We start from the raw sequence: 20,594 nt of genomic DNA, 5'->3' as shown, positions 1-20,594 counted from the left end.
GCGAATAACACGCACTACTGGGGACGGGCATAGCGTAGTTGGTAAATCGATTGCCTTGTACGCAGCTCACCTGGGTTCGAATCCCAACCCCGCACATAAGGTTAGAGAGAGGCGAATGACCTTAAGGTTAAAACCTCTATAATCGAAATAAAAAAACGCACTACTTCCGAGGCGATTTCATAGAACACGAGAAAATATGATTGTCTAGTTGGGTTTCCCAGTTTTCAACTGCACCTATATTCTAGTTGAAAATCGAAATATTGAACTTGCGCCTTTCGCTTTTTTCCTGTTTGAAAAGTGGGCAACTAATGCGCATCTTAGAAAACTAGAAAATCAAGTTGCGCATCATCTAAACCAATCGATTTTCAACTGCAACCAGAATAATACACTCATACTGCAATTGTGCAGCTCTGGCAAAAATATGTATTGCTCTTAAATACCTATTTGGCACACATTCACAGACATTTAATTTTACATGCCAAAATCCTATCATTAACATTAAAATTCGAGTTAAATTTACGAGAAATGGAATGTCATTCTTTCGCAGTTTGTATATTTAAAAGTTCAGATTTACTCAAATCATGGGGAGTCCATAGACGATGCTTGTGGTTTTTGTAAGTGCAATTTATATATAATAATGCAACATTTGAACAATATTTTCCTAAATTTCGATAATAAAATTCTGAAAATTGAGCCAGTGATAGTAAATCTTCGGACGCGTATCGAAGATACAGTGTACGTCATAATATCGTAGGTAATTTCAGCATACTGGCTAATTCAATGAAAAAGGAATGTATTTAATAATTTGTTTTTACTATTCAGATAGTGTTGGTTTATTTAGTTAATTTCTATATAATATTGCAACATTTTAACAATATTTTCCTACATTTATTTAAATAATGAACATTGAGCGAGTGACAGGTCAGTAAATCTTTAGAGGCACTTCGAAAAAATACATCATAACTCGGATGCTACCGAACCAATTGTTTTGGAGTTTTGCACAGGTCTTGTTAAAAAAAGCTCCGTTGGTCGATGTTTTAGAGCAATACTGTTTCATGGCCCCGTAGATAGTAACGAAGTGCTGTTCAAAATTTCAAGACGATTGCTTCAGTAGATAGAGTTTATAATACACGGCAAAATTTGTTTTCGAGGAGGGTCTGAAGATTCACTATTACTCGCTCAATTTGCAATATATTTCAATGAAAATTTATAAAAAAAAATCAAATACTGCATTATTTTATGAAAATTAACTGTATAAAGAAATACTCTCCGTGCCGCTAAAAATACTCAAATGACATTTTTTTTACCGAATTGAACCATAAGTTCTTTACGGGGGTTTGGATTTGTGGGCCGTATATCGCAGGTTTGATTCGTGGGTATTAGTTCGCACAGCCAAAACGGATGAATCACTGAGAACAGATGACCATGATGCAGATCGGTACTTGTAGTCCGATGCGTTACTAAAGTCGTTTTGTTGGATCATAAAATTGAGTCAGGTTCCAACCTTATTGACAGCAGTTAGGTTTAGAACCTGACTCGGTTTCGACTCAGACAAAAACGACATAGGTTTGACCGAATCAATAACTGGTCAGATTGACAACTTTACTATACCTTTAATTTAGGACGTACTGTCATGTCGGCTTTTTTCTTACCCTTTTTTGTTCAAATGCTTACATACGTATTTTATTCTTACTTGATCGAGCACTGAATTCTTGTTTAATTTTGAATAAACAAGAGTTTGAATAAGTTTTAAATAATTATCTAAGATGACCGCTATGCCAGATAACGGCTAGAAACGTTCATTTTAAAAGAATTTTATAATGTATGATAATTATATCTGGTAGTTTGTATGTTAAGGTTTAATACCAAATGAATTTAAATCAAATGTGCCATCTTTTAACAGGTAAGGGTAGCACGTTAAAATTTTCGACTGATATCGATATCGAGAGGTTAAAAAAATTATTAAACAGTAGTTTTGGCAGTAGTCATCAAAATTTGAAATTTCACTTTATTGGTTAAACTGCAGATGCAGATAATAGCACTTAGACCATTCTATTACCTTTTTGGCTTTCATATGCAGAAGATTCCGCTATTGGGATAGTTCCGGTAGAAATATCGGCGTAATCTAAATAGGCTCCTTCTTGATTTGTGTCATGGTCACTGTTGAATGATGTACTTTGGTCAGTGATTCTATCCATATCGCTTGGATTACTACAATATGCTTCGCTGTACATCGTACTAGTGGTTGGACTGAATAGGTTATCGCAGTTACCAACACCTGTCGCTGCGTTTGGATCATAGCAACTATTAACACTATATCTACACTCTGATAACTGATTGATGTTTTGGGGTGGAGCACAGTGCGAATCACTAATATACGAATGAAACATAGATGTTCCGGAATAGTGCTGATCCTGATGCGAAACAACAAACTGATACTGGTTAGAACTTGGCGTGGTCTCTGAACATTCTCGGGATATCTGAGAGGTATAACTTTTGATCCAACAGTTTGTGTACCGTTCTCGATCTTCGTAGTAATTGTTTCCATGTTTCGCACTACAAAAGCTATGGAATATGCTTCCCACTTTATCCAGTTGGTTGATTGTTCCGCAGGTGTCATAATATGTGCCGTCTGTCCGATTTAATTCCAGCACAACATTGCTTTTTTCAAAATCTGGCGTCGTAACGGGCACGTAATGATCACGTGTCTCGATTTTGCAGAAATGTGGATACATGATTTATAAAGAGCACAGTATCAATATCTAGAAACCGTCCGATTCCGTCTAAGTGCATTACACAAATAAGTGATTCTCGCTTAACGAGTCGACTGATCCCGACAAAGAAAAGCATGAAAGCAGACTGTAACAACTACGCCTTAGCCAATCAGCACCCATCATATTTTCGAGTAGGCGGTACTTTCTGCTTCTCCATGATCGAGCAGTTCAGAAGTGTTTGTTGATGACAGATTAATTTATCGCTATTCGAATTTCCGCTGTGATATTATTTTTTATGCTTTTCGAAGAATGGTCAACTTTTCGTGGTTTGTTATGTAAGGGAAGCATTTCAATCGAATTCCATTATGGCCATATTAACACAGCCTCCGACAATTAACGTATTAATTAGTAATCTTTATTCTTGTGCTGATACTCGCAGCGCGAGATCTGAAATAATGATGATGCTATTTAAAAGGAAACCGTGCCAAATGGGATGCATCAGTCATATTTTCTTTTGTAATTTTTGAACGCTGTCAGCACTAGTCTTCTGTTGTGATTGCGGTATTAGGTTACAGGTTTTTTGGGACAACATTGCGACTAAAATTGATATTTTCCTGTTTGTTCAGTTTGAAAATCTATGTCAAAATCATTGACAGTATTTTGCTGTAGAAGTAGAAAAAATATAATTTAATAATGGATTCATCCGCTGCTTATTGTCAATATTTGAACTGATTCTACTATTTAGAAATCTTTGGCATCGATAATTGGAAGGTTTATTTTCGCAGGTTGCTCGTAGTGGAGTGTTCATAGTTTTGTAAGGCTTTCTTTATGTAAAACTAAAACGCTAAACCGGAAGTCGCCATCCTGGTTTTCAGAATCGTGCCAAAGATAGATCTCTGGTATGTATTCGTAAAGTCCGTTCCAAAAATATCCATATTGATTAGATTATTGAGAACTCAGCGCTTGCCAGAAAAAATGGGGTGCCGACAACCGACCATGTTTGGGTGCCGACAACCGACCATGTTTGGGTGCCGACAACCGATTTTAGAAACCTTTATGAAAACTGAACAAAAAAATGGTGGCGAACATTTCGGTGGCGTTCAAAGTTGAATCACGAGATAGAAAAAAATCGGTCGTAAATATTCAATGCGCATGCTTTTTCGATCGATTTACTTTTTTCTACAAAGCAAATCATAAAAAAACTTTTAAGTAGAGTATCATTTCTCGCGTGTTTTTTGAAAAGGGCCAATAATCATACTGTCAAAATTCACTTTGAGAGGAAATTCTGGACAAACCATTAATCGCCAATAACAAATCACAACAGCAGACGAAAGAGAAAACTGTTCTCTTTCATAAAATGTAAACATCCATTCTCGGTGAGCTACGGTTTGTCCGGAATTTTCTCTCAAAGTGAATTTTGACAGCATGCTTATTGGCCGTTTACAAAAACACGCGAGATTTGTTGAAAAAAATATATTCGTTGTAGAACAAAACATTCGAATCTGTTTGCTTCAAAAATCGGCACTAAAAGAACGTGCCAACATAACACACAAATAATATTTATCAGAATGTCCATGTCTACTTTCTGTCAAAAGTTATGTAGGGGTGCCGACAACCGACCAATGAGTGCCAACAACCGACCACTTTCCCCTATATATTTCAGTTCCTGCCAGAACTGTTGAAAATCGGTTGAAAAATATCAGCGTAGCTAACTTTTTGCTGCGGAAAGTCCCAAGAAAAGGTTTGTTTTGTTATAAATCAAGATTTTGGGGTTATATTGAACTGGTCTAACGTGGGTTTGTGTTGCATTTGACTAGACCTACAACCTATACTGGGTACCTTGAAAAGTTAATTCAATATTTCGTCGCTGTTGTGCTATCTTATGACAAACGCCATTTTGGGGTAAACTGAGTTAGATATGCCACATTACTCGTCTAACGAATCTCTACAAGATGGCGTTTCCAGAATTTTGAAATTTTGTTTGGTTAGTGAAATATAGCGAGAAAAGTGATTAGAAATTGTGAGTTTTTTGCTTCAAATCATTATATCTTGGGATTGGCTCAAGTTATAATAAAATTTTAGTTGCTTTTATGTGTAAAAATGTCGTAGGAGCACAATGGCATAATTTTCAAAAGAAAAATACATGTATTGGGAGAAAAACGCAGTTTTAGCTTAAAACTGGAAATATTGCCTATTTGGCAACACTGTAACTAAAAATAACTATTTTTTCTAGATTCCCTGACTCATTTCCTTCAAAATGCATCCAACCGATTGTTTATAGACCAAATGAAGCCAAAGGTATGAATAAAAGTTCATAATTGATGTTTTTTTTTCTTTGGAAAATTTTCCATGCACGATTATGACACGTCATACAAATTTTTTCATCAATACACGTGTGAGTGCGACTTTTGTTTACATTTTTAGTGAAAACTCGCACCATAGTCAACCGATCTTCGTAATATTTGAGAGATTAGTACAGAATAGGTAGAAGCATCAATTGTCTTCTCTGAATTGTTTCTACCATATATAAGTTCCATGATATTCAATCTCAAACTTTAAAAATCGTTTTTCTCGAAATGTGCAAAATGGCGCTTGTCATAAGATAGCACAACAGCGACGATTTGTTTTTGTAGCACCATATTATTATTCATGGCATACACTTTTATATATCCACGCAAAATAATGACGAAATATAAGTGCTATTGATGCTATTGGTCGACAATGACTGGGCAGTGCGTAAGCCTCTCGTACCTGAAGGCATAAAATAGACCCCACTTTCGGTTCTTAGCTTCCTGCCCAGTAACTCCTAGCCCTGGCCTCCTCGTGGCGTCGACTGGGATACGAGTAACCTTAGTGAAGATCGGGTAACCAACCCCGGTGGGAACTTTGGTCGTATGCTGGCAGGGAAGGGGGGGTTACCCTTCTTCGGAAGGTGTAAACCTGTCCTGGTGCCCAGGTGGGACCTTAAGCAGTCCTGGCACGATGGCCCACCGGCGAGACAGGTGGTTGGCGTAGGCCCTATAAGCCACCCCTTAAAAAACCCACATAACGAACAATACAGAAGAGAATACGACCCAGAACAATCGGCAACGACCCAGGCGACGAATAAAGGATCACGATTGGAAACTCGGAACATGGAACTGCAGATCGCTCGGCTTCGCAGGATGTGACAGGATAATCTACGACGAGCTACACCCCCGCAACTTCGATATCGTGGCACTGCAGGAACTTTGCTGGACGGGACAGAAGGTGTGGAAAAGCGGGCATCGAGCGGCTACCTTCTACCAGAGCTGTGGTACAAGCAACGAGCTGGGAACCGGCTTCATAGTGCTGGGCAAGATGCGCCAACGTGTGATCGGGTGGCAGCCGATCAACGCAAGGATGTGCAAGTTGAGGATCAAAGGCCGTTTCTTCAACTACAGCATCATCAACGTGCACTGCCCACACGAAGGGAGACCCGACGACGAGAAAGAAGCGTTCTACATGCAGCTGGAGCAGACATACGACGGTTGCCCTCTGCGAGACGTGAAAATTGTCATCGGCGACATGAACGCACAGGTAGGAAGGGAGGCAATGTACAGACCGGTGATCGGCCTAACAGCCTGCATTCCGTATCAAATGACAACGGCCAACGATGTGTGAACTTCGCAGCCTCCCGTGGAATGGTAGTCCGAAGCACCTTCTTCCCTCGCAAAGATATCCACAAAGTCACCTGGAGATCACCGGACCAAGTAACAAAAAATCAAATCGACCACGTTCTAATCGACGGTAGATTCTTCTCGGACATCACAAACGTCCGCACTTATCGCAGTGCGAATATAGATTCGGACCACCACCTGGTTGCAGTATGCTTGCGCTCAAAACTTTCGACAGTGCATAGCTCTCGTCGAAGCCGAACGCCGCGGCTAAACATCGAGCGGCTACAAGAGTGGCTCAAGAATACGCGCAGCAGTTGGAAGTGGCACTACCAACGGAAGAGCAGCTAGGCGCAGTTGCCCTTGAAGATGGCTGGAGAGATATCCGATCCGCTATAGGTAGCACCGCAGCCACTGCACTAGGTACGGTGGGCCCGGACCGAAGAAGCGACTGGTACGACGGCGAATGCGAGCAGTTAGTCGAAGAGAAGAATGCAGCATGGGCGAGAATGCTGCAACACCGCACGAGGGCGAACGAGGCGCGATATAAACAGTCACGGAACAGGCAGAACTCGGTTTTCCGGACCAAAAAGCGCCAGCAAGAAGACCGAGATCGCGAAGCGATGGAGCAGCTGTACCGCGCTAAAGACACACGGAAATTCTACGAGAAGTTGAACCGCTCGCGCAGGGACCACGTACCACAGGCCGACATGTGCAGAGATACAAACGGGAATCTTCTCACGGACCAGTGTGAGGTGATCCAGAGGTGGCGGCAGCACTACGTAGAACACCTGAACGGCGATGTAGCAGACGACGAGGATGGCACGGTAACGCACCTGGGAGCACGCGCGGAAGACATTACACTACTGGCTCCGGATCTCCAAGAAATCCAGGAGGAGATTAGCCAGCTCAAAAATAAAAAAGCCGCTGGGGTTGACCAAATACCAAGCGAGCTACTTAAACACGGTGGCGAGCCACTGGCTAAAGCGCTGCACTGGGTGATTACCAAGATTTGGGAGGAGGAGATTTTACCGGAGGAGTGGATGGAAGGTGTCGTGTGTCCTATCTACAAAAAGGGCGACAAGCTGGATTGCTGTAATTACCGAGCAATCACCCTGCTGAACGCCGCCTACAAGGTACTCTCCCAAATACTATGCCGTCGACTATCACCAATTGCAAGAGAGTTCGTGGGGCAGTACCAGGCGGGTTTCATGAGCGAACGATCTACCACGGACCAGGTGTTCGCTCTTCGTCAAGTACTGCAGAAATGCCGCGAGTACAATGTGCCCACACATCATTTGTTCATCGACTTCAAAGCCGCATACGACACTATCGATCGAGATCAGCTATGGCAGATTATGCACGAGTACGGATTCCCGGACAAACTGACGCGATTAGTGAAGGCGACGATGGATCGGGTGATGTGCGTAGTACGTGTCTCAGGGACGCTCTCGAGTCTCTTCGAATCACGCAGAGGGTTACGGCAAGGTGATGGTCTCTCGTATCTGTTATTCAACATCGCGCTGGAAGGTGTAATAAGAATAGCAGGGATCGACACGAGTGGTACGATTTTCACAAAGTCCGTTCAGCTACTTGGCTTCGCCGATGACGTTGATATTATTGCACGAAACTTTGAGAAGACGGAGGAAGCCTACATCAGACTGAAAAGAGAAGCCAAGCGCGTCGGACTTGCCATCAACACGTCGAAGACAAAGTACATGATAGGAAGAGGTTCACGAGAAGAGAATGAGAACCGCCCGCTTCGAGTTTGCATCGGTGGCGACGAAATCGAGGTGGTTGAAGAGTTCGTGTACTTGGGCTCACTGGTGACTGCCGACAATGATACCAGCAGAGAGATTCGTAGACGCAGGAAATCGTGCTTACTTTGGCCTCCGCAAGACACTTCGGTCGAACAGAATTCGCCGTCGTACGAAGTTGACCATCTACAAGACGCTGATTAGACCGGTAGTTCTCTACGGGCACGAGACCTGGACCATGCTCGTGGAGGACCAACGCGCACTTGGTGTCTTCGAACGGAAAGTGCTGCGTACCATCTACGGTGGAGTGCAGATGGAAGACGGCACATGGAGACGGCGAATGAACCATGAGCTGCATCAGCTGTTGGGGGAGCCGCCCATCTGTCATACCGCGAAAATCGGACGACTACGGTGGGCCGGGCACGTAGCCAGAATGTCGGACAATAGCCCGGTGAAAACGGTTCTCAATTGCAATCCGACCGGTACAAGAAGACGTGGCGCGCAGCGAGCACGATGGATCGACCAGGTGGAAGACGATTTGCGGACCCTTCGCAGACTGCGTGGCTGGCGACGCGCGGCCATGGACCGAGTGGAATGGAGGAATCTTTTGTATACGGCACAGGCCACTTCGGCCTTAATCTGTTAATAAATAAATAAAAAAAGTGCTATTGATATAACCAGTCCGACACTGATGGGTTGATTACAAACCTACCAGTACATTTGTTTACTTTCGAACATTAGTGATTTTGTATAGCTCAGGATTTCTACTAACACTTCAAGAGCCTATGTTTCGATAATAGTTCACTTATAAATTCTCGAGAAAATATGAAAAATATCAAAATGCAGATGTATTTCATATCATCGTATTGGACATAGGCCATTTAAAAAAAAATCATTACAGTAGCTTTCTTAACAGAGCAGTCTATTTTCTATAAATGTAGCAAATGGTATGCAAAATTCGCTACTATAGATAATGCACGGATTTCAACAATCAATGATTATTTCAAAATGTATAAGCTTCTCGGTATCCTGAGTCATCAATAAGGTCAATAACTACCCACAAAGGTTTTATTTTCTCTAAAATCATATTAAACGTTTGGGTCCAAAAAATCAAAGGGTTGCAGAATCACAGACATTTTCTACATTTATCAAGCTGAGCGGGTCCCAGTGAGATTTTACAAGGTTCAAGCAGCATTTTATAAGAAAAATAAAATAATGAAAGCAACTTCGTAAGTTCATAGTATTTAATAATTGTATGTTTTTCTTCCGTTTGGCTACGTTCTGATAAGTTTGTTTATTCAACAATAAGGAACCGTAAAATAAAACATTTCATCTAAAATGTATGTGTAATGGAATCGTTAGTCAAGTGTCTAAAGAAAGTGGAAAATGACACCACCGACACCCTGGTGAAAGAAAACTTCTATGCTACAACGAAGAAAAGCTACACATCTTGCACATGTTTGACTTCCATATCTTTGCTCTCTGTTTATTTACTCCTGCAGGGACATCCTTTGCCTTATGCTTGCAACAGAAGCACCTTGCGCCACTTGAAATGTGACAAATGACCTGATTTTTCTTGCCATACGTAGTAAACGACGCGTGCATATCTATGCAATCGTGTTGAATTATGAGCAAAGTAATTAGCCATCTTCCGTTACCGATTTCTCTGTCATATAAAAGCGGGGTTACATACGTCGATTTCGATGTGGTTTGATGTAGCAGCAAATCATACGTTTTGATGGTGATGGCGGTGTTTTCTGATCTTAGGTACTATCTATTAAAGCGGATCGATGACGGTTTGCTACACAGAGATACATAGTTCATTCATGAAACGAGTAGAAGCAGAAGCATTTGAGTATGATTTCCCTGAAGTACTTCAGACAGACCGGCTGCGAAAAATAACGGGTTCCTAATAGATCCACATGTATTAAGTCGAACTTTGGCTTTTATTTTCAGCTCAATCTGGAATACTCATTAACTCTGAAGCAGAAATCGAAAGACTATGGGAAAGAGAGATTTTCTCAAATAAATCTATTTTGAAACAGGGGTCTCCCTATAACAACAATAGACTGAATACAGTTTCACACCAAGTTTTGTTTTTTTTCGACCTCTACTTGTTGACGAAAATAATAATAATTTCATGCCATTAGAAACTCATACGAGCACAAGTGAAAGCTTGAATCGAGCAGCCTAGATATATGCAACCTGCATCTTACAAATGGTTGTATGTAAGCTTTCTTGTGTGATTCTATTTATTGCCGCGAACGATCATCAAAATTTCAATTTAATCAAATGTAAGATGAAGATTCCTCAAATTTTCCACACATCAACCATTTGAGTTGTCGGCAAACATAAAGGGTAGTCACCACATAGTGCAACATAAAATGCAATTTTACGCATATCATACATCCTCTGTTTCCATCTCTAAAGATGCACATATGCAACCCAAGCGGTCCGGAAGATGGTTGGTCATTCAGCGACCACACGTAACGATACTGTGACCATCTGGCCACTGTTTCGTAATGCCTTGTACTAGAAGCAACTGTATAGTGCTATACGTTATACCGAAAGTTCATTCTAGATGCTGGAGAGAAATCGTAAACGCGCCACGTGTTTATTTGTTTTGGCTTTTTTTCATCCATTCATAAAAACGTTTGTTTTGCGTGTGACGCATTTCTCCCTATACTTATAGTCAGCAAATTCTTTCACGATAGATAGAGTCAATTCAATTGCGATCACGGTATATGTTGGATGAATTGAATAAACTGGCGTAGTTAATGTGTTGTTTGCACATCTGCATTATTATTAACATATTTCGTCGCTGTTGTGCTATCTTATGACAAGCGCTATTTAGCACATTTCGAGAAAAACGATTTTTAAAGTTTGAGATTGAATATCTTGAAAATTATAAATGGTAAAAACTATTCAAAGAAGACAATTAATGCTTCAATCTATTGTGTATTAAACTCTCAAATATCACGAAGCTCGGTTGACTATGTTGTGAGTTTTCACTATAAATGTAAACAAAAGTCGCACTCACACGTGTCGTAGGTGTGTATTGATGGCAAAATTTGTATGGCGTGTCATAATTGTGCATGGAAAATTTTCCATAGAAAAAAAGCATCAATTATTAACTTTTATTAATATCTTCGGCTTTATTCGGCCTAGAAACAATCGATGAGACGCATTTTGAAGGAAATTGAGCAAGCAATCTAGAAAAAGATAGTAATTTTTAATTACAGTGTTGCCAAACATGAAATATTGCCAATTTAAAAGTAAAACTGCATATTTTTCGCAATACATGTATTTTTATTTTAAAAATTATTATGCCATTGTTTTCTTCAGACATTTTTACATATAAAAACATCTAAACTTCTACATTACTTAAGCGAATCCCAAGATACAGTGATTTAACGCAAAAAACTGACAATTTCTCATCACTTTTTTCGCTAACCAAGCAAAATTTCAAAATTCTGAAAACGCCATTTTGTAGAGAATTTTCATATTAGTAATGTTGCCTATCTAACTCAGTTTACCCCTAAATGGCGATTGTCATAAGATAGCACAACAGCGACGATTTGTTAAACAGATAATTATTACCAGTATTTCTAAGGGAGAGGTGATTTTTTTAATCGAAATAAAACACCAACAATCATTGGCAAATAACTTTTGGTTTTTTATTATCGCATGCACTTTAATATATTAAAAGAATTTCAGACAAATGTTGCAGATATCCGTGCACCGCGACTACGTTGCAGCTCAGTGGCAAGAAGGGCTCAAGTCAAAAAACATCAAAAGTGGGTTAATCACAAATTATTGTATGTTATTATGACAATGACACCGACGTCTTCCCAAAAGATTTAATTTGAAGGGATTTATTTGAATAAAAATATTGTTCAGCATTCGAAATATTCTTCGAAAATTCAATAACGTACAATAATTTGTGATTATCCCACTTTTGTTATTTTTGACTTGGGTCGTTCTTGCACTGAGCCCTTCGAATCTCTTTCAGTAGGTTCAATTTTTCGAGAACGAATGAAGAAATATCCTAGCTTCTAGTCCATCAGTTGTTTACAGTTTGTCAGTGTGGACGAGAGACGTAGCATTCCATGTTGTTGAAACCAAAGGTCTTCTAAAAGTGTGACAATACTGGGAAACCACCAGTCCTCAATCATGTCCCGATGTCGTTCGACAGTGACGTTGATGTTCCAACATCATTTTTGACGAAAAATAGGCCCAAGATGCTATTTGCGTACAAACCGCACCACACAGTCACTTTATAGAATCCAGTCGTGTGTTTTGAACCTTCTCCGGTAGCTCACTGAACACATAGTTTTGTTTGTTTACATAGCCATTTTGCCCAAAGTGAACCTCATCTGTAAAGATCAATTTTGGCAGCAAAAATTGCTTGATCGAACAGTAATCTGTTATGTACAACTTCAAAATTTGAAAACGATCAAGCGTATATTTTCGCATAACAAAATTGTGATGGAAATTGAAGCAAATAAAGAATTACTATCATATGTCAACTCAGTTATCAAGTAATCCTTTAGATAAAATTTAAGATAACTCACATATAATACGAAATAATAGACCTTACATTTATTACAAATTTTAGCTATTCTCACCATATACACTCATAGATCCCAGTCGAGAAGTGGTTGCACAATTTCAAGCATGCTACAATAAAACTGTATACAGTAAAAATGAAGATATTGGTTTATGCGATCTGGAAATGAAAATTACACCCGAAAAGCGGTATTCGAACCGACTTGGATTTATGGTAACCTAGGAATAAAGCACTACGACCGTCGTATATCCATATGTTTCATAAAAAAGGTTTAATGGCTTAATTTTGACGATCTATATCTCCGGAACCAGTTGTCGGATTGAGATTTAAAATTCTCAAAGCATGAGTATAATAATTTAACATTAAAAAAATTTTAAGCGCGGATGAATTGACGGGGTTGTCTGCTAGGTGGATTATGGAGATATTCTTATGACTTCATTAGTTGGCGATTTTCATGCACTGAGAATATTCCGAAAACTATTATATTTGAACTACAATATGAATATAAGTGCTTCAGGGCGCTGGGCATGCCACCAGAATGACCGCAGGCTATCCGACTATTTTTTTTATCTTGCTCCATTACGGGGGCGGGGTGTGTAGTTGAAATTTTAAACGTAATTGTCTTGAAATCATGTTCTTCTAAAAACGTTGTTGCGGTGACTAGGATTGCCGCAAAAGCTTTCAACCGATTTCAATTTTTTTAAATTGTTCGAAATTTATTTATCGTCTTCTTCAACGAATTCATGTATTCGTCTAAATTTTCATATCTATGTTATGATTTTTGTTTAATAATTTTAAATCGTCACCGTTTGTATTCTGATGGCATGGCCGGAACATTGGCCTATCAGGCCGAATGCAGTCTTCAGTAAATCAAAACATACCGAACCACACTGACCCAGAATAAAAATCTTTGGTGCCGGTTTGTCTGCGATTCTGTTACTGATTGAGCTTCACACGTTTGCTCATCGTGGGTACAAGAAAATCGATACCAGCAGTAGAGATATGGGTCACCTTCGTAGCGTCATTTCGTCTACAAGAGGGGGTGAAACACTAGTAACACTATATTGTTTACGAATTATGTTTATGTGAAAATTGGCAGAAACATATTTTTTTAGATCTCAAAAATATGTGCATTGCGTATTATTGATTCAGAAAAAAAAGAATTTCTAATGAATTTGTTCATCATATTGATAACGCAACGTTCTAGCCATTTTGGCAGTGTTTGCGCAGTTAGTTTACAATCTGTGCCTATTTGTGTGCGTGCGTGTGTGTGGACCATTCTACTTCTCATTGACTGACAGCGATTTACAGAAAAAATATGTCTTTATATTTATGCACATACATGATATAATTTCATTCACAAATTTTAGTAGGTGTTAGCTCAATTCAGTTTCCGTATACAGCGCAAAGCGCAAGTCATGTACTGAGGTCATCATTCTATCAACCAACCTGCCTCCATATCACGTTAATATCAATTCTAACAGTATAAGACCTTCTATTGCTTAAAGGAAAATTAACCTATCACCCTGATTGCCACGGATGTTCTCTGAGTCATAATTTGATAGCGCCTCACTCACGACGTAAAATGGCCTGATCACCCATTGGCGGATTTGTTGAGGTTTGGAATCGTTCCGAGAACGCCACTGAAGAGATCTCTACTCACGTATGTATTATACTATCGGAAGTGAAAAAGAAATTATATGCCACATCACAGACGAACTTCCTATTCTAAAAACCAATTGAGTCTGTCTGCCAATTCTGAACTCAAAACGCTAATAATGTGACCATCATATCAGACAAAATATCGAGTATTTTTGTGATGTCTGTTAATATTTGAACGATACTTCGTTTTCTTTGGGCCAGGCACGCGTGTTTTGGAATAAAATAACGCTCAAGCAATGATAGATTGTGTTTTCAATGTTGAGATAGGCCGGATCGATTCCATTGCTATTTTCGAACACAAACAGCCGTAGTGACACGTGTTGTTCTAAAATAAACGTTTGATCCATTCGAGTTACGCTTACGGTGTGAATTACTGAAATCCATGACAAGATGTTCAATTTCTGCGGCTAAAGCTATAATAAACATAAACATGATGATGTGGCTTTGCGTCAGTCGGTGGTAGATTTTTCGGCATTAGAAAATGATCCGTGTTTGTTCAGGCAGGTTTTCCAAAATTCACGCGCAGTGTATTCGTGTAGGTTTGGTTATATCTTTGAAAATCGGGTGATAATTATAGATGACTAAGAGAACTGTACATGACGAGTAATTCATAAAATTAGATCCTACCCATTTTACAAGGTTTTTTAATTGTATGTGCTAGCATGCGCTAGACTGCTAATGTTTGTTTTCTATGTTTCGAAACACTGCTTCGTATTATGTGGCATCTTTTATTTTCATGTTTGTCTAAATATACATGCATACATTATTTTGTTGTAAACACTAATGTGGTTTTTGTTTGGGGCGAAACTGAGTCAGTTCCTAACCCCAACTGTCAAAATGTATGAACTGACAGCGGTTGGGATTAGAACCTGACTCAGTTTCAGGTTCAAGCGAAATCGCCATAACTAAATCGTTATTTCTTCGAAAGACGTATTTCAACCAAATTTAATTTTGCCTGTAACCCAAATCCATCTAGTACATTGCTTGCAGTTAATGAAATCAGTCGATATTCCGTTAAACATTGGTCTATTTCTATATAAACTTGCTGAACATTCGAGAAATGTTTATCGAAAAAAAATTCGTTTTCAAATATTTCACGTAGTACACTAGCGGCTTAAGTAACTCACTCATTCGGTAAATCACGAAGTTCAACTACGGCTAAGCTAGATTTATTGTATATCTGGTAGTAAAGTATTTCTACCATGATAATTACGCCGCGAGTTCGAAACTCAAATTCCTCGACTAGCGATGCCGATTTGTTATCAAGGTTGCCTATCGATCTGAATTTTGAAAATTTTCATTCTGGCACAATACTTTCCGAATACAAACCTTGCTAAGCTAAATAAATGTCAAGTCCAAATAATGTCAGCATCTTTCATTTTTTTTTTGGATTTTGAGCTTAACTGAAGGTGTAGTTGTAAACCCCCATTGGTCTCCCTTTGCCATCTCCTCTAGAATCTATACCATAATCACAAACCCTACTCTTCAATAACAGAATGAATAGCCAATGATTGCGACAAAATATTCCGTGCAGACTGATTTCTTTTACGGCTCAGGGAAACGGAAACATCTGTTGTTTGTGAATAATAGAGAAAAACTACGATGTATACAGCAGAGAAGAAATTGGATATGTTTCTATTGGCGCATGGTGCAGGCTTTATTTATCTCATATACACGTATGTTATAGTAAGAGATGAAAAAATCAGAAACATTTACAGAATGTTTGATTGATCCAATAAACACCGATCTACCGACCCACCTTCTCTTCCAATTGGTGCGAAATATATCATCGGATAGCTTATGACTCATTTGGGGTTCGAAGATTTTAGAAAGAAAAGTTCAATTGAAATAGCGGCACGCGTTATTTAACATGATGGAGTAAATACAGGGAAATGTAACTGTTTTGACAACACATGCACCAAATTAGCCGTAGTAGTTTTTTTTGGGTATAGAATTTTTTAAGTGAATATGTGTCTTATCAGATTGTCAACAATTGAAGGTGGATCTTATAAAATATAATCAAACAAAATGTATCACTCAATTGCAACTGACTTTCAGAGTAATGGATTTTAAATAAAACACCTGGTAAATAACGGAGTAGCTACCACAAGCGATTTTAATGCTTAGTTGAATGTCTATTGTTTGTATACTGACCTCAGGCTTAACCGTTGTTCCCAAACTGTAGGTGTTGTCTCTACCTTGATGTCTTTTAGTATGACGCGCACCTAAGTTTCACTGTCTTTTTGGTATGAGGTGCGTCTTGAATCAAAATCAAAAATAATTTTCGATATTTATCGTTTGATAATCTCGCATAATTGTAAAAAATAGTTACACTTTTTCTTTTTCTACTGCAATCAACTAACAAGCAAAACAAGACAAGGGTTTTGTTATTTTTTATCAAATGACTTTTAGTGTATAACCTCCAAAAGGCACGTTTCTGCATAAATCTTAAATGAACTAGAAGAATTCTGTGAATTCTCATTGTAGATTTTCAGAGCAAAATCTAATGGCATTTTCGTTGTTGACGTGGACCTACACCGTTATAGTTGGTGCTACACTCATTCAAACTTGGGTGTAAAACAATACCACTATAAGTCGACCCTAATTTTGGACTGTTGGAAAAATTTGTTACATACCTACTAGACAGGAATATGTTGTTTGATAAATGGCTTGCAAAATTTTGCGAGTGATTCGAACACTGGACTAAACCATTCAATAATATAAATATATAAATATAAATAAATATAAATCAAATTTTGATACTAGTTAGACATACTTGTCTTTTCTGAAGAATTAAAAAACTTACAATTGTTGTAAAACGACTAGTTTGCCCGTCAAAACATCTGCCTCATTGCTTTGAGTCAGCGAAATGGATATTTCAGTATTGTGATTCATCGTGCCTTCAACGAATGAGGCTTAAAGGCCAAGAGCAGACATAACAGAACTTCGAAATAAATCTATACCATAAAAATGTCACTTGGTTTATGCGCACTGGTATCCATAACAGTATGTGGGATCCAGCGAGAGAGAAATGTTCGACAATTCGTCGTTCGTTCGTACGTCGCACACTTTTTTTCGCTTCATTCGCATTTTACTTGTTCAAATGCTTCTGAACGAATAAACAAATTACAGCTACAGTTTGAAAATTGCAAACATATAGCATTTTTCGGTTGCGCTTCATTATAATTGGTAAACTTAACAAGAAATCAAACATTAATCTATATCGATTATCATACAAATCTTGTCACTTTTTGAGCATTTCTATCTTTAAAGTTTTTTAGTTAGAATGCTTACAGTATATACATAAAGGCGCAGGTTGACAGATAATCGTGCGATTCATACAAATCATCAGATTAGGTTAGCTCCAATGTTTACATAAATCAGCATAAAAAATATTGACTTCACATTTATGTTAAAAAAGGTTTAAATGTTTGTTTGTCTGTGATCATACATCCGCATGTAATATTGTTAAAAATTCAAACGTAAATTCTATTTGCTGAGTGTACACCAGAAATGTATGTGTTTAAATTCATATGAACAAATTTCTAATGTTCGCTTAGCGCATAAAATTTACGAATTTTTAGCAGTGTAACATGCGGATGTATGATCACAGGCAACCAAACATAACACCTTCCCACATGAAAATCTAAGAATCTTGCGGTACAAAATATTAGCTATTGGTATGGCAACAATAGGTAAGCTATTTGAGTGGTAATGCGTAATATCCAGTCAAAGTTACAAATGCGCTAAATAATAGCAGTACATTGAAGCGGAGCATACGAGACACATCGAAGTTATTTAAAGCTGACTTGTTCAAGCGATCGGAAACAGTGTTTTTTACCCATCACCTCCTTCTTTATCCGGTCTTTGCACCAGCATGCTAATGCATAAATCTTATCTGTTGCGTGCATATTCTCTTTAGTACGCCGTGGTGCAAAGAATTCTTTCTGGGTGAGATTCGTTCAAACGATGATGGAACTGATGATATCAGTGCCTCACCTCTTATATTGCCAGACCTGGATAGTCAATATACAGTAGCTACCTTATTTCATTTCGAAGGTACAGTAATGTCTAGGAAAGTGAGATCATAGTCCTTGGGAAACACGTGAGAGTCAGAGAAAGGTTCAAATTTCCGTCTGGTTCGCTCGGTACACCGGAGTTTAATATGATTCAGATCGTTCTCTGTTCTCTTTTTCTTCAGTGTAAACAATTCGCTCTCCGAGGTACGTTTCATTCGCATTCAATGTACTGTAAAAGCGAGTTAAATTGAGTTGAGCATAAAATCGTTGAACATGTTCTCTGGTGTACTTTTTATTTTATTAATAAAAGCATATACAAAACATTCGTAAATACCTATTATATTGTATGTTTTGTTTGTATTCACCAATATCAAAATAGGAGTGTTAAGATGTGCTTTTTGATCATTATTGTGATTAGTTCTTTTTTCATTTGAGTGCAATCGCTGGTTGGGACACTACATTCGATTAATTAGTACGTCGGCAAACAGATGCCAGAATCTCTTTTAATGTTTTCCTGCTTGTTTGTAAAAGGCATAAATAAAGAGCATTTCAGTAAATAAGTCGACCATCGCATTACGACTGTATCGACTATTGCAATTGGTGCAAAGACACCTCGCTTCACGGTATCACGATATGCCCTCGATTGAACACTCTCGCGACTTCTCATTTGATTCAAACCATGCAGTAGATTGTGCCAACTTCAGCTAAACAGTCGCAGCAGAGACCGCGGATAGCAAGGATGCTACAGAGTACCGGTAGATTTTCTTCCTGATTGAACGTTGCGTGTGATAATTCAAATTAACCATCGAGTAAAAAAAAACATTTGAGGTGCGTTTTGTGTGAAAGAACGAATCGACAAAGGATTAGCCATATTCTAATTTTACATGTGATCAGTGATGTATTTGGAACCTTCTTTTTGACTGTTGAATATGCTATAGTAATAGGGTGAATTACTAAGTTCAGCACTCATATCGTGTTACTGGTTGATTGCAGAAAGTCGATATAATCCAGATTGTGATATCTTAGTGCCATATGTGTTAATATGAATAGAATGAGAGAGCTCCTATGTGATTTAGCTGGGTCCTGACAAAATGTGCCACGCTCGTTATTAAACCCGCAACAGTAAAATAACTGTCTTCCATCAGATGAAAACTATTAACGCTGCACATTGCGTTTATGAGGAAATACAGTTGTGAGTTAACAGGAAATAATAAGTCCGCGAAAACAGTAGAGAAAATACTGGACGACCTTAGCCTTTATTTTGATGTGCGGTGACCGAATAGATCCGACAGGTCAACTTGAATTGAAGCTAGATTAAGCGCACACAAGCACCATTCCTCAAGGTAGGTCGACACTGCAACTTACAGTTTTGGCTTTTTTGGGTTACTGGAGTACGTTCAGTTTTCTGCCCTTGGATGTTGTAAGAGAATAACCAAGCGAACCTAACTGGCGCATATCGTGTCAATATCGAATAACTAGCTGTGTTTGTAACGATGTTTCCATTTTTTTTGTCATGATATCACAGAAGGAAAATGAAAATTGCCGTCTAGTTAAACCGCGAGACTTTAGTAAATTATATTTAGAATTTAATACAGCGTTCGTAACACATTTAAATTATCTTATGCAAATTAAAGCTTTGTTGGTTCATATCATGACCAGGGTGCATTTTCAAGCTTTTGGGATTTATAATTGATTTCTTACAATCGAGTAGAACTCAAAGAATGAGATTTGCCACCAAAATATCGAAAAGTGAGTTAGTGAGATTTAGTAAGAAAATCTTTAACAATAAAATTATTTTTATCTGCAGCCCAATTCAAGTTAAAAATATTTTCGTTTTTCGGGATAGGAGGGTAGCGGTTTTCTATCATGTTTTTACGCAATCTCATTTTTTTCGAAAACGGGATGGCAAATATGAGGCTTTTTGTCTATTGCAAAACACAGTTTTGAACTGCATTTTTTTTAATTTTTTTTATAGAAGTTTTAACCGTAGGGTCAAAAATTTCTAACCCTATGTGTGGGGTTGGGAATCAAACCCAGGTGAGCTGTGGCGTACAAGGCTATCGATTTACCAACTACGCTATTCCCGCCCCTGACCTGAAAAACAGTTTTAGTTGTGTGCGAAAATCCCTTCTTGAAATGCATGTAAATGCAAAAAAATGATGAAGTGCAGTATCATATGTTAATCTAAATGAAAAATTCAAAAAGAGTCTTCTAGCATACTCCTTTTTCAATAACTC

At 38.4% G+C, this 20,594-nt stretch overlaps 1 protein-coding gene across 4 annotated transcripts in view; it reads left to right on the top strand.

The window, feature by feature from the left end:
- The window catches only part of LOC131686082 (aminopeptidase N), a 39,028-nt gene that overhangs the window by 1,749 nt on the left and 16,685 nt on the right, over window positions 1-20,594 (top strand). For 2 of the 4 annotated variants that reach the window (XM_058970225.1, XM_058970223.1), the window contains exon 1: window positions 19,056-19,700. The exons of the other annotated variants lie outside the window; for them this stretch is intronic. The gene's annotated coding sequence lies outside the window, so the exon portion shown is untranslated. Of the gene's footprint in view, window positions 1-19,055; window positions 19,701-20,594 lie in introns of those variants that run through there. 4 annotated transcript variants of the gene reach the window in all.

The sequence above is a fragment of the Topomyia yanbarensis genome, chromosome 2 (genome assembly GCF_030247195.1).
Source record: "Topomyia yanbarensis strain Yona2022 chromosome 2, ASM3024719v1, whole genome shotgun sequence".
NCBI classification, from domain to species: Eukaryota; Metazoa; Arthropoda; class Insecta; order Diptera; family Culicidae; genus Topomyia; species Topomyia yanbarensis.
The sequence above is the reverse complement of the archived record's forward strand: the minus strand, read 5'-3'. Positions and strand labels throughout refer to the sequence as shown.